Below are 16,090 nucleotides of genomic sequence, written 5' to 3'. Positions count from 1 at the left end.
GGTTACAATCAATGTCAAATGAAACAATGGCCATCATTGTCTGAATTCCAATTTTTTCGTCTTAAAGACTGACTTGTTTTGTTTTCAAATCCATTAATAAATATACTGTAACTGGAATGTTTGAAGTATTTTATTAAACATTCACTAAAGATTTGCCATACATACAGTATATGAATATTGGTACTGTACTGCTATGTTTTCTCTTATTTCAATGGATCACACTTCATGGAGCAGAGATGTTGCTTATTTTAGAATTAAGTAATATGGTTTTATGATGAGATCATCAATTATTGGCTTAAGCTTATTGGATTCATTATCTCTGGCCATAAAAGTGAAATCTGTGCTTCTCTCAAACTTCAAAGAGAATGTATAAAATATGAATCCATGGGTAGTACTTTCTCCGATTTTGTTTGAACTGTAATCATAGAAAGTTTGTCACTATAAAGTTTGTTGGGATTGCTAAAAAGTTTTAAAAATTAAGTTCCTTTCCATTTTGCATGATACTATTTAGCAGTTACTGATGCCTGGAATGTAACCTTATACTTTATATCTGTGCTGAGGTTATTAGTGTGCTAAAATGAAATCAAAGGCTTGTGATGAATTTGCTCGGCCTTTACTTACAGATTTCTTTGATGCTGCTTGTAATGATCAGCTGTAACATGACAGGCTACAAAGTATTTGACAAGCCACCAGCCTATCATTTCCAGAGAGCGCAAACGTCCAGAAGCAAAAAGCAATATCTCACAAATGCTAGAGGCTATTGAAGGTTATTATACCTATAATAAAAAAAAATGATGATGAGAAAAGAAACACCTAAAAAACTGACAGGCTGAAGAACAGATTGGTTTCCTCCGGACTGGTTGCCTGAAAGCTTAAGGCATTTTTTGAAATTCTACATTTCTTCATCATTTCTCTTTCGCTTTATTCAGTCTTAACGTGACATATTAAATGGATTGATATCTGACAAGTGCAAAGAGTGTCTCAGTCAGAGCATTTTGCTCATTCAGCATAAGCTCTAGTTCCACTATGGTCAGCATTAATCCCAGATTCTGTATTATTTAGAAAGATAAATTAATCATATTTATTTTTTTATTTTAAAATCTGTGCATTGATTAAAGTCATACTTTCTTATTCACTGATTACTAAAACAAATTCCTAAATTTATCAGAAAAATGACAATATTTTGTAGCATGTGCACTTATTTTATTAAACACACATGATAAAGGTAAATTAATTATGCTGATCACCTACTGCAGACCTCAGGATTGATAAATAGGCAGTCTTCTGTGAAAGGTATAGGATAGTGGCATGTGGCCTCTGCTGGAAGCATTATAAACAATAAATCTGTGATGCATGCTTTGCACAAAGCTCCTAATGCTGTCTTGTGATATTTTCTCACATTCCTGTCTTAGAGTATGGACAAGAATGTGCCAGCATCGTTGTCCAAGCCCTGGATGTCACACATTATCTGAGCTCATCCCACAAACGTACACTGCGCATGGTATCCTCAACCCTAGATGTCACATTCTCATTTTCAAATGTTACTGTTAAATACATGGTAAATATGAGTACATGCTTTGTCCTGCTTTAATTTTGTCACTCCAGGATAGAGCAAGTGAGCTCCAAGGACTTGATCAGTGCAGTGCATTGATCAGGCTGACATCAATTACTTAAAGTGAATTCTGCAGTAACTAGACATCCCCTGCCCAGGGGATGTTTCACATGGATGATGATATGTCTATCTTAGAGGAGTGTCATGACTCATGGTCTCCCAGATCATTACTAGACTTTGTCTGGTTAGAAATTGCAGGCTGTGAACACCCTAAATGGGGAAACCCTCTAACATGTCTGGTAGCACAAAGGCATTATTCTCTTGATAAATAGGGCATATTGATTCCTTTCTGTGCTTTACTTTCTTAATATTCACCAGACGTGATGTTCAAGAGGTTAAAACACCTCAATATCTATGCCCGATCAACTTACTTACTTAAAAGGTGATTTAATGTTTATACAACTCACGCTGTCATTATGATGGATTCATTGATCAAAATGACATGAAAATAATATCTAAAATCAATTTGATAAAAAAATCCCATATACTGTGATCTGCTAAAGACTGTACAGTACAGAAGAACACATATGCAGAAGTTAATATATAATGTATATAGGTTTCTCAGTATATAATGTGCAAAATGTGTGTTTGTAAGCCTTTAGAGTATGGTAATTAAATAAACATTTCAAGAAATATTAAAGTATGAAAATCCCAGGCCTGATGTCTTTGTCTGTCCAACTATTCTCTCATTAATAATATGCAAAGTATCATATTGAAAATTGAATCAAATACCTCCAGTTTCACTTTGACTTCAAACCTATTTGTAAATGCAAGAGCAGAAGAGTTTTTACAGTCTGCTTCACATGAACAGTTTGATCATGTGTTATGAAAGGCTAGGTGAGATGTCAGCTTAACCTGGTATTGAATGAATTTGGCCAAGCTTATACTTATCATGCAATCTGTGATTATCCAGCTGCCATAGAAGTCTGACAAGGAAAACATTATGGATTTTGGCAGGGCTAGAACGTAAAGCAATTTGTTTTTACCTCCTCAATCCTGGAATAGCACAGAAGCTATCATCCGCCTTGTCCTGGCTGTGCATTTGGCTGTAAAGTATAACACATCAGTTGAGCTAGAAATTAGCTTTTCTTGCTTTTCATTACTTGACTGAACTGGGAATCATTCACCTCCGAGCTCTATGTCTCCACTGGGCAAAGATAGCTGGATAGGGCAAGAGTTGTTAAAAAGGACCACAAACAACTTTTTGTAATTGAAAAAATAATGAAGTACAGAGGTAGCTTTGACTCCTTGCCTCCCCAGAATCTCTTCCCAAGATAATTAAAACTGAGCTGGAAAAAAATATTTTATTTGGTCTTTCTGCACCTGTCAGCTTGACATCTCACCTGCATTATTAATTCAGCTGGTACAAAGACTGGTTTTACTACTTCAGGAGTGATCTCCTAGAAATAGCTTAAGGTATCAAAGGGATGGGTACTGTTTTATCTCTGAGTCATAAGCCATGCTATATAATAATGCTATATAATATAATGCTACATAATAAGTTCAGTGTATACCATAAATAAGTTATTGAAATAGAATTATGCCACTCAATACAGGGAGATAAGAACGAGCATATGGAGGCTAATTGATCTGGAGAACTGACCAAAACATTTCTTAAAAGAAGTCAGTATCTCAGCTTCAACAAACATGCCAGGTAGCCTGCTACATACCCCAACAACCCTCTGTGTAAAAGTGTCTCCTGTTCTCAGTTTTCAATGCACTTCCACATAGTTTTCTCATCCATCTTTCTGGATTGACTTACTGCCTTTAAGATTTTGAATACAGTAAATCCTCAGTTAAAACAGGCTAATGTGGGTATTCATTATTACTGAATGTTTATTAAATAATTTACATTTTGTCAGCACAAAAACACTCTATAACTGAATATGAGGTATATTTAGAGTATACTACAGTATATATATACTTATATGCAGGTTCTTTATTTCATGTTTTGAATATACTATATAAAATTAAATATATTCATATATTATTAACATAGTGGAGTATAGTTTAATGTTTAGTTGTTTTTAAACACTCGCTAAAGCATATAAAACATATAAAACAACACCCAACTCACGTACCTCTATACCAATTGCTCTAACCCTGGGCACCATTAATATCCATGCCTTTAAGACCCATTTCTCCTTGATAGCAGGGAAAATCTGGAATTTCTGATTTAACAGATACAATCTAGATTTATATTTACTATATCTATATTAAATCCATATTTACTGTACTTGAATTGGATTACCAGGTAGTTGAAGATGTTTTGTTTTGAGTATTCCTAATACATCTTGAACAGTTGGTTATATTACTGTAACTTTGTATTGTGTTAATTTAACATACATTTACCGTTGTTGAGCACACTAATTTCCATTCTAATTGAAAAATGTGGAAGCTTTCATTCTTTTTTAACTTTTCATTATAGAGTGACCCTACATTATTCCATTTTCTTGGGAGTATAATTTATCCTCCATGGTCTATTCTTACACTGCTAATCATAATTTCTTGTATTTTTATAGCATTGTATTTGTATCTGGATAATTCCATAATATTAATAGTAATGTTATAATATTATGCCATAACATCATTATTTGATACTTGTGTCCTAATATGAATTAACTGAACCAATAGAATATGGCCTTATCACTGAACCATAGCTAATGGCCTCATGTTGGAAAACATGCAAAATGTTAAGAACACCTACAGTACCTGCCTGTCTGCTATGCATTAACCTTAGAAATACAACATTATACCCAAACCCAAAGGATTTCATAGTTACTTTTTAAAATTACCATTACATTAAGCATATTCATCGCATTTATTTCACTATTGTACCATTATGGAAAATTGTACTTGGCCAATCAGGCAACCTATACTGTAGCATCACGGATTTATGCAGTCATACTTTTTTTCTGTTCCCTTCCCTCTGCCACCATATTTTTAACATACATGTAATTTCTATTAGTGGTAGCTTAGGCACGACTAGTGTCAGAAGACAATTAATTTGTTTCCTTTCTAAAATCTTTTGCAGGAAGAAGACATCTTGAGAAAGACATCATAGAGGTAAGCTCAGAGCATCCTACTACATGAAATCACATACTGTACCAGCAGTGGTGAAGTGTTAAAAGAAGCTGAGACAGAATTCTGGGTTACAGAGCTTACACCTCTGTTATTTTACTCTGTGTATTCTTGTGTGAAAAGACATAGCGAAATAATCAGTCCTAAAACAAGGTGCTAACTGTAATTTGCACACCTACTGACAGAAATTACTATTTGATGAGATCAGTAAATGAGGTGAAAAGGTCAGCAACAGCAGTTTAACTGAAATGAGCAAGGTGCCACAGTGAGAATCACATTGAGCCTTGAGGACTGGAAATGGAAATCACTATACAAAGACCATTAAGGTATTATGCAGAGCTGAGGACTCAAATGTTAAAACTTGAATTTCAGCCAATGAATGAGTTTTCAAGAGAAGGCATAAATGACAGACTTAGGGCTGAATTTAAAAAAATGAGAAATTGTTACTATTAATACAGTACTTGTGATTGCATCCATGTGGATATATGATTGGACATTTTAATGTCTTTCAAGCTCAGAGCACTGAAATACAAAGCTTATGGAGAGGCATGGGAAAGAAGAGCAGAAAAAGACATTTGATTTAGTATTTTTTTGGAAAGAGAACATTCATATCACATGATATGAATATACTGAGACGTTTATATTTCATGATTTTATTGATCCAAGCTATTGCTATTTTCGTTGTCTTAATATGCTAATCCCAAAGCTAAAATAAAAGGCCATCTAATGACATTGCTGGAAAATAGGAACAAGACAAATATGTGTGTGTGCATGTACATAATATTTAAAAAGTTTAGGGTTGTCTTTAGTGATTCATCATACTGCAGCTAGCTAACAGCTTGTGAGCCTGAAGGTTATGGGTAAAAGATTAGACATGATCCTGTTGTTCAGAACAGCTGACTGAATATCCATAGCTGTCTTTACTTCACTAGGTGTTGCAGTACAGTCATATAGGGTCTTAAGCTCTCCTGGTCTGTGGTGGTGTTGCAGTGGAAATGTGTGACCGGAATAACTAGAGATTTCTACGAATGTTCCAAAAAAGACAGAAATGGCTACCCCTTTGGATTATTTCAAGAAAATTCATAAATTTTCTAATAAAATGTTACAGTATTCAGAACCGAATCTTTATTTTTGCAGTACTGTGTGCGGCCATCTTTGTGTGTTCGCAAAGCAATAGTCATCTACTGTATTAAAATAAAATTTTTGACAACAACTGATATTTTTTTTATCATAGTGCACATATGATCATATATATTTTAGTTGCTTCTTATTGCATTTTACAGTTGGGGTGCAGTTTTGTCACTTATTATATAACTAATAGTGTTGTGTAATAAGATAGTATTATGTGCAGTGTATGTCTACACTGAATAGTTGGTTTTGTAACATTCAGTCGTGGCTATTCTGCAGGGTTTGTATGTAAAAACATACAACTCTAAAATGTTTAATGTAAAATTAGCATCTCGAAATGAAGAATACATTTGTAGCTTGGAATGAAAAGTTTTTAAAGTCTTTCCAATAACTTTCATTCTTTTTAATAAAAAAAGCTATAGTAATCTGCAGAGAGCTATCCATGGTGCTGAATCTCTTCTGTTTGGAACTGAAACATTGGATTGCATCATAAGAAAAGGCAGTGAAAGGAAGAGCAACAATACAAAAAATTAAATATACAGTAAAAGAATATAACATAGCAGGACATGGCAGTGATAACAAGTGCAAGTGTCAGTCAGAAAAGATTTGATTATACAGCTGAAAACGCCCTCAGATACAAAGGTGGCTGGTTTCAGCTTACTCTGCAGATTGTTCCAGTCATTGGCAGCAGCAAATTAAAATGACTTACTCCCAAAGTCTGTAGTTGCTCTACAAGGTTCTGCTTAAGAAAAGTACTACGTCTTAGATTGCAGGATGATACAGAAAACTGCAATAAATTATGATACGGAGATCTGTAAATTAACATAAACCAGTGAAGCACTCATCTAGCTTGCAGACAGGGCCAATTAATTGAAATTTAAAGATCACAATGATAGTGTAATAGGGGACACCTTAGATAATCAAGTTTCCTATGCTACCAGCTTTAGAGACCATTTAGTCAACATCATCACCATTGTCCAAAACAGAGAATACATACGTTAGAACTAATGGATTCCTGGAGGAGCATGAAAAACATTTTTCTTCAATAAAGGAAAATAAGTCTAGACCTGACTCTAGCTTGCAATTTAGTTGAGTTTTGAAGATAAAGTACAGTCCAGTCAGTAGCCTAGATATTTATAGACTAACTCCAAGTTTGTCTTGCTAAAGTATGCCATCTGTAGAGATAGTCCACCTAGAGAACAAATGTTTCCATTTAAATACCATCTCGACAGTAACTGAACAGCCAGGTTCTACATCATAATGAACGGAGTTCATAAAACTTCCTGGTAGGATTCATGCTTTGTTTTTTCTCACTTTTGAAAATATTTGTTGGAGATCTTGGTTTACAAAATATTGTTAACATTCAAGGAAATTTTCCTCTATATTCAAACGAAAACAGCAGACATAAACGCAAATACATTCAAATAAAAACGTTTGTAAAATATAGTGTTATCAAAAATGTTGATATCTATTTTAGAATATTTTGAGTTAAATAAAATTTTGCCCCAGCACTAAAGCTCTTTTCAACATTTTTAAAGTTCTTTTTATTAAGAAGTACAGTAAACTTAGCATAAGTAGAGCGCATCTGCCATTTTCAGACTTAATTGTTACTCATTTTTTATTGCAAAATGCAATCACTGCATTTTGGAGAATGTAAAATGCAAACACAGTCAGGGGTCAAATCCTCTTCTGTGGTTTCAGTAATTGTTATTCCAGTGCTTTCATTTCAAAAGCAAACAGCCGCATTTTAAAATAAATGTTCATTTGTTGAAACTGAGAAATACATACAGTTGGAATGGTGGTTTTTCATATAAGTGCTTAAGGGATGGGAATGCTTTTAGAATCAAATCATGTTGCTAAAATATAAAAGAAATCTAATGCAATTCTGCAATTCTCATTTTGCAGCAGGGGTCAGTTTAAAGAAGACATTGACATTTTTATTAAGAAGACAAGTGGAATATTAGTCCAGTGAACAGTTTTAATAAGGCAGCTGGAAAGACTGGAATGCTTTCCAAACAATGGAGACTTGTAGAAGAGCAAGTTAAGGGATATTGATACATTTTGAAAAGGAGGAGAGAGTAGCAAAATTATATAGCTGTGCATTACACATGTGGATGAAATATACTTGGAGTAATTCTGGTGTTCTTTGCTTATTTTTCTGAAGCAAAGAAAATTTCAAGGAATTTGGCACTCACAATTAGGCATCAGTTAAACCTGTGAATTCCACCTGCTTACTCCCCATCCACCCTTCTTGTTAAAGCCGCAATCTGTTAAGACATTTTTCCTGCAAAGTCTGAAAGCTGGCTTAGAGGCTGAATAAAGAAAGAGATGAATTACAATGAAATCTGGCAACTCCTCATGCCAGTTACAATCAATAGAGTGTTTCTCAAAGAACAAGCTTCATAAGTGGGCTAGTCATGGTAAAACAATAGCTTTGCTGTTAGGATAATAGATACTGGAAGTGTAAACACTGTAGTATGTTCATTAAATCAATGGGGAAATCCTTCTACCGACTCTAACAAATATACCCATGCTGATAAAGGATGTATAGTCACTTGATAAAGCAACATTGAACCCCTTTGTTCTAGATGAGCAACTGGTCTACAGTACCATTAATAGACACCTCTCAGATTGCAATGAATGGAATGGGAAGCAGACAGTTTGATTGTGCCAGTCACACACAGGATTTCTTTCTTTTTAGCTAGAGTTCTGTTGAATCACTTTTGCTCACTCCCTTCAGAAATGTGGGGTATGTTTTTTGAACAGCATGATTTCTTGAAGTACAGAGATTGATTACATGACATTTCTATTTCTTATTTTATTTGGCTTAAAGTAGAAACACCTAAAACAGGTGCACAAGCTTGATGTACATTTTGTTGTCAGCTGTTTGTGAACATTTTCCTTCACGTATCTTTTATTATCATGCTTTCCTAATACATACCAATTGTCTCGTAAGCCATGTTTAGTCAACAGATAGGATTAGAAGAATTAGGGAGTGTGGAGGTTTAAGAACTGATTAGGATTCAATCTTGCAATCTGTCTGTGTATTCTTTGTTGGCAAAGTTGTCATTTATTGGTATGGTTAGTAATAATGATTTAATGTCTGGCTCGTTAAATGTTTTTGGGAGAAGGGTGAGTTGGAATAGATGGAAAAGCATTATTTTCTTGGCTGGAAATGATAGGAGTGCTTTCTGTGATATGAGCCATATATTGCACAAAGGTAATTAAGAAGTAATGGCTTGGTCTTTCCACGTTTCTTCAGTGCACTACATAGAAACTATTGAAGTAAAAATATATCTAGAAATCAGTTGCCTCTGGGAGCATCACTTGTATCTAATGAGGATTTTTCTTGGACTACCTGCCTGGATGGGGTTTTTATCACCACTGTTTTTCTCTTCAAGGGAATTTCTCTCAACATGTAAAACCAGGTGCTCAAGTATCTCCTGGGTTATAAAACCGAAGAAAGAAAAGCTGAGAAAAAAAATATAACTCACAGGTTAATGAAGGGAAGTGGCCATATTTCTTTTGATTTGGAACCTTTTTTTTCCTTTAATGGAACTGAACCTTTGAACTGTAGTTTTGAGAGCTCCTTTTAATGGTCTATTTCCCTAGAGGGGTATACTATCTGCAAACAAATTCCTGAAACCAAAGGTCATCTTAAAACACCTTTGATATACCATTCAATTACATTTAATAAGAGGGGTAGCAGATTGAAGAGGTGGTTAATTAATGCAATGGGAGTAAGAAGATCCTGCCTTAATCCCCGTTTGACGATAAATGTAAAAGAATATTAAGCTACTTTCCCTTCTGTTGTAACACCAGGTTTACAGTTTAGGTACTGAAGATTAAACCTGAGGTTTTACTGAGGGAAGCCTCCTTGTATTAAAAAAAAACTTTCAGAATTTTAAGATCGTGGTTAAGCCCAAGACTTGTTTTGACATTTTTCAGTAACACTCTAAGAAAAGGCATCCATTACTTTGTGTTTCAATGTCAATTGATGTAAGCTAGAAACAGCTATTCCATCTCAAGGCTACCTTTGGCACTGGTAGAGACTTTGAAAATTGGAAGACAGAACAATTGAGAGGTAGCGGTTTGGCAGAGTACAATCTTACTTTAAAAAGTTATCTTTATTACCAGGGTCAGCCTCCACAGTTGGCTCCACAGAGGTCTGAAACCATTAATTCATCCTGGACAAAGGGGGAAAATGCACTTTTAATTAAGCTTGGCAGCTTTACCTTCCAAAGAAGGTACAGACGTCACTGCCTGAGCTGATCGAGGCTGAAGTGTTTGCAATAAAAATGACTTATGTCAGGCACTCAGGCACTCATTTGCAAAAGATTTCTCAGAGGGATTGGCGGGAAAATGAGATGAGGCACTCTGAGGCTGTTTTGTAATGAGGAAAAATAGCATCAGGTTCATCTTCTGACAAGTAGCAGGAACCAAGAAAAGTTGTTTGGGCTGTTGGAGGTGTTATTTCAAAGTGGGGCCTTTCCAGTTCAGTACCAAATGAAGTTTCATGCAGTGTGAATGCCAAACGAAGACAGGAAAATACTCCCCTTTTCTCCCATTAGAGCTTATAAACTGCAAAGAGTAAAAGTCAAATTAGCCTCAAGGAGGAGACAACTGATAAAGACACTTTACAACCTGCTGTATCATGCATATCCTGTAAATTTCAATAAAACCAATTGACTTTCATTTGATTGTTTCTTTGTATACATATCACCTCTCCGCTCATGTATGAAGAGTGACAATGTGAGAACAAACATGTTTTAGGTAATAATGTTGCCCAAACATACAGATTAATATACAGGAGCTCCTGCATGGATAAACCCTATAGAGGGCTGGCAGAGTCTAGCCTGGCACACACAGGACTGAACAGCAGTGTATCACTGGATGGACACACACTCTTAAGGCCATTTAATAAAACCAGGTATTCCAGCTTTCAGAAACCAGAGTACCTAGAAAAAAGCCATGCAGATGCAGGGAGAATGTCCTCTCAGACTGTCCTCCAGTCCAGTATTGAATCCAGGACCAAGAGTTGTGAAGCAGCAGTGCACACCATCACACTAATTGTGACACCCTTTTGGCTTAATATTTTGTCTAAGTATTTTATCACTTTATTTTCCCCCATTGGCAAGCTTGAACTTACTCATATTCTATCTTCACTAACCTTAATGGCCTGTAAAATTATATATATTCTGTAATATCTTAAGTGGCAAACTTATTCATAAACTTAATCATAAATGTTTCATAGAAGAGGCTGCACTGTGAAGTAGTGGTTAGGGATTCACACTCATAATTGGAAGATACTTTGTCCAATTCCTCGGTGGAACATTATTATCCTACACTTGAGAGCTCTGCTTCACTTCAGTAATACCAAGTTGTATAAGTATGTACAAATGTAAGTCATTGTGGATAAACAAATTAAATGCCTATTTACTGAAGCTCTGAAAACAGCTTGTGAGGTCCTCAGTTGACTGGTAGTATTATCAAAACTTTTTGAAAATCAGCACTTCAAAAGTGGAAAGCTAGCACTTTATGGTGTTTTAATTGTTTTTTGTTTGTAAAGATTGCTGATCTAGTGGGGCATCACCACTGCATCTGACAGCCTAATCTAAATTTTGTTTCTGCATTTTCATGATAGTTTTCATTGGAAAGTATTAAAGTATAATATGTCAACTACTGCTGACAGCTGAAAGCACTTGAGGGCAATGTCCCACAGCCTAAATATGTATTAATAATATGAACATCAGAATTTAAACACTGTCAAAATGTTACGATCAGTAGCATCAGCAATCCGTTTTTGGCTGCTATTCAGCGTCTAGATAAATAAGAAAAACAATTATATTATGATTTAAAATACCTCTCGGAACTAATTTTCATAGTGATACAAATAGGTAAAATAGGAAAAGGGATAGTAAGAGACTTGAAAAAGATTACAAAAGTGTTTTTTGGATAATGTATAATGTTTTTTGGATAATTGAAACCAATTAAATCAACCCTGGAAGTTTAACCCCTGTAAAGTTTATGAATGCATAACATTTTTCCCTCTATACTATTTACTACCTAATTTTAAGCCAATTTGATTAACAGGTAAACTAAAATACTAATAGATGTTAGATTACCTACTAGGAAAGTACAGTAATATCCAATAGTGCTATTTGCAATTATTTTGATGTAAATTCTTTTTTCAAATATGTGAAGACCTTTGTCATATACTGTAGGAATTTTTGAACTATTTGAAACACTCTTTCAATAATAAAGTTACGGTATACATTTGGTCTATCCTCTGGGATGGCATGACTAATTAAACAAGAACTTTGGGTAACACTAAATTTAAATGTAAATGGCATAACACCTTCAAATAGGCTTCATGCAATGCCATCAATACATTTATAGTCTTTTTCAACCAGTTTAATAAATGGAGAAAGGCAAGTAAGTATTGATGAGTCCAATCATTACCCTAACATGTTATGACCTCAGCTGTGACAAATGTATAATTGTTTGGAACAATAGTCACAAATGATTATGAATGTTATTATAGCTCATTGGAAGTACTATGCCAACAAAATAATACTACACTCAAAATAACCAGATTATATAATGTTCTGAAGCTGGCTATATGTGACAGTTATTCCGTGTGTCAGTTATTGTAAGGCAATAAATGCATCTGAGCAATGTGTGTTTCATGTGTGTTTCAACATATGTGTTTCAATTGCTTCATTAGAAAGAAAATATAAAGTTAAAGTAAAAACCTCTATAATTTTGTTGTAACAGTGAAATCCTGCTGTTGTACAGTAACTTGGCCCCTTTGCTTGGGCTGCATCAGGTGACTGGCAGTTTATAACTTTCATAATTTTTTAAGAAAAGAAAACTTCACATTTAGCATAATAGTGGTCCTTGTGCTCAGAAGTTAGTTCCCATTTCTGTCTGAGGGAGTAGTAGTCATTGATTAGTTAATTAGCCAAATTAGTCATTATGTCTGTAATGCAATGTGATGTTACACTGACCTCACTCTCCCTAACTCCACTCATTGCATGCTGTAATAAGAGAACTCTTTGTATGATCAATGTAGAGAAACTTTGCTTTGATATGTCCATATGCTTAAATGCTCAATCCCTGGAATGCACAATGCACTAAAAAATGCTTGATATTTTTTATGAAAAAAGGCTTACTGAAATTAGCTCAAAAGAATGAATTCTCAGTGGCCTAAAGGTTCAAATCTAATTTTGCTTGTAATTGTACTTTCTCTGAAATGCAGGTGCAATATTAAAGGTGAAGCAATTACTTTGTTGCTGAGGGAAAGTGGCAGGCTACAGTCTCCAAATCCTTTCTCAGATAGGTTTGTCATTTCATAAAATATAGTAAAAAAGGGTCGTATTCAGATGAAACAATCAGAGCTGGTTGAAAATTACACAATAACTTTGACATCCTTAAGACAATCTTATTTGTTTTGCTTAGATACATTACGTGGCAGTGTGAATATTCTGAAGGGAAATTTGACCCAAAGGATAACATGTGATAATAAGCTTATCTTATCTTTCTCAGTGCAGCATTTAAAAAAAAAACATTATTTCATGTTGAAGGCTGATTGCATTTGGTATCTTGCATAGTTTATAGTTTTGCTGTTTTCCACCTGCCTTATTCCAAGGAGGGCACTGTTTGTATGTAGGACAAACATTATTTACAGTACACAGCTATTTTTAAATGTATAATTTAGAAGGGTGGCACCTGTTGTACTTGAATCAAACTACTATTGTAGTTTACAGAGAGAACATACTACAGCCTATTAATTATTCTAAAAAAGAAAAACATGGTGAAACACGGGAATGGATATGATTTCAATTTGAATTTGTAGCACAGTATTAGAAAATTGTAAAGGTTTATTCAATGTTGAAAAGAGAAGAAAAGAAACCATTTTTTGGCACCCAGAGAAGGCTCTTTTCAGCTTGGAATAAACCTTTACTTATTCCTTTACAGTTTACACATGCTGACACAGCTACCCACTTGAACTATTAGAAAATTGTGATAAAATCCCAATGCTAACATTTGGATTTATTTGAGTAAATGTTTATAAGGGTGTTCATAATTCCAAACTAAGACCATTATACACAAGTTATATTGTAGAACATAGAATTAAGCATAAGTGGATATGACAAACTGCCTGAGACGAACATCCACTGTATGTAATGGAAGCCTTTAGTAGATAAGCTTATTTTATGCTTCCAAAATCAGTTTATTCACAGTATAAAAAACCTTTTCTCCTTTAGCTTTAACTCTTACTAAACTGCCCAATCCCCATAAATGTCTTTTTAACAAAACACAGAGATCACACTACCCTGCCTTTTTTAGTGATGTCTTGATCTCAATTACTTGTCTTATGTTGCTTAAATAAGGGGCAGTGCAAGGTCATGTACCTCTAATCTACACTCTGCAAAAGGAAATTGCAGCTCTGCTTGTAGAGAAAATTTCACCCTATTGGTATACCCCTAAACACCATGAATGTATGAGGGTTAACAGGAGATTTTGTGATAGTGGACTCTATATCACTGGATCAATGTACTGTACATTAGGTGATCCATTTCATATAATGGGACTGTATTTTATATACTGTACATAGAAACTCACAGGATCAGACGCTCGGTGTCACTGCTTTGATAACTGCATTTGGCCAGCATCAATCATATGATCTTGATGGGGTGTATGATACACAACACATCAGGTGGAGAAGTGGCCCATTGTTTTCCCTATTGAATTAAGGAGGGAATTTAGGGAGGCCAAATTTAACAAGTTCAGAGTGGATATCAGGTATAATACCTGTATTCCTATGAATGATGCAATGGGATCACTAATGAACAAGTGGTCAGGACCTTAGTTTAACATTAGCATTTCATTTACTGTCACCAGTCATTATACTGGACATTGCTTTTGGAAAATTCTTACCAAGATGAAAAAGTGCTATCTACTGCTCCACCCACGACACTTACAGCAGCAAGCTAATGTCCTTAGAAGTCATCTACTGCCATCCCAGTATTGACTAGACACTGCCCTACTTAGCTTCAGAGATCTCACTATACTGTGGTAATCAGGCTACAAAAATCAGGCTACGATGTGGCTATCCAATCCATTATATTATTGTATTGTATTGGTAATACACTGTCCATAGAAAATGTATTATCTGTTGTTTCATTTCTTAACCAAGTGAATGAGATGTGTCATTTTATTGGAAGTCTAACGGTGAAATTAATACCAAATGTGTTATATCTGATTTCAATTCTCTCGCACAGGAGCACATTAGATGGATGCATAAGATCAATACAATTCTCTCCTTTTTGTTTCGGACCGTTGTAAACACACTATAAGCTGCCATAAATATGTGTCTAACTGCATAAATGAATGTTAGGAAAGAATGTTAGGGAGATTACTGTTTGTTTCAACAGCTTGAATATACTGTAGGTAGTATTAAAACCTGAAAGTATACAGAATACATTTTATATCAGGTTCATTTTCTTATGACTTTAATTATTTTTATTGGACTGGTGTTTAAGAACACATGACAGGGAGCACAACTTCAAACTCAAACCTGAAAACCAGGTTAGGTGATGAGAATAATAATTTAAGGGATTTGAAACTGAGCATATGTGATAATTTATATGAAAAGATGATGGTGTGGAACAGATTATCAACCCATGTCGTGGAAACCAGTTCATCGGGGTGCTGTAAGAACTGACAAATTACAGTTCTAGAAATGTTAAGCTCCTAGAAACTGGTCAAGCAATATGCATCATACAGCCACCTCTTGACTGTAGCCTTTATTATTTTTTGAACTGAGACACGTAATTATTCACTAAAAGATTTTCTGCATTTTAGTTTGATATCAAGGATCAAGGATAGCAGAAAGGAAAATACCTTCATGTAGAGGTTAGAAATTAATTAGCATTCCACTCAACAGCAGGGTTGAGAAGAGTTCCTTTTTTCTCATTGCAAATGGTCATCTGCTTTCCTAAAAACAGAACATTAAGCATAGTGATCAGTGGCTGTTGGAGCTTTATATTAAACAGTGTGATAATACAGCTTAAACATGAGACAAGTACAAGTACAAGTAGCCTTTCTGTCTTTCTCTATGGCCTTAATATTAATTATCCTTTGTATGTAATTAATGAGGAAATGAAAAAAGGCTTGTAGGCTTTTAGGTCTATTTTAGATCATTTTTTATAGAAGAAACAAGAATCTTAAACAAGGATGGTTCAGTCATGATCTTGATCAGCA

General features: G+C 34.8%; 1 protein-coding gene across 6 annotated transcripts in view; it reads left to right on the top strand.

The window, feature by feature from the left end:
• tnr (tenascin R (restrictin, janusin)) overlaps nucleotides 1-16,090 on the top strand; it is a 193,603-nt gene that overhangs the window by 64,247 nt on the left and 113,266 nt on the right. For all 6 annotated transcript variants that reach the window (XM_015355368.2, XM_006634720.3, XM_015355363.2 and 3 more), the window contains one exon: nucleotides 4,647-4,678. The gene's annotated coding sequence lies outside the window, so the exon portion shown is untranslated. The remainder of the gene's footprint in view (nucleotides 1-4,646; nucleotides 4,679-16,090) is intronic.

Source organism: Lepisosteus oculatus, chromosome 9 (genome assembly GCF_040954835.1).
Source record: "Lepisosteus oculatus isolate fLepOcu1 chromosome 9, fLepOcu1.hap2, whole genome shotgun sequence".
Classification (NCBI taxonomy): domain Eukaryota; kingdom Metazoa; phylum Chordata; class Actinopteri; order Semionotiformes; family Lepisosteidae; genus Lepisosteus; species Lepisosteus oculatus.
This window is presented reverse-complemented; position numbering and strand designations above follow the sequence as displayed.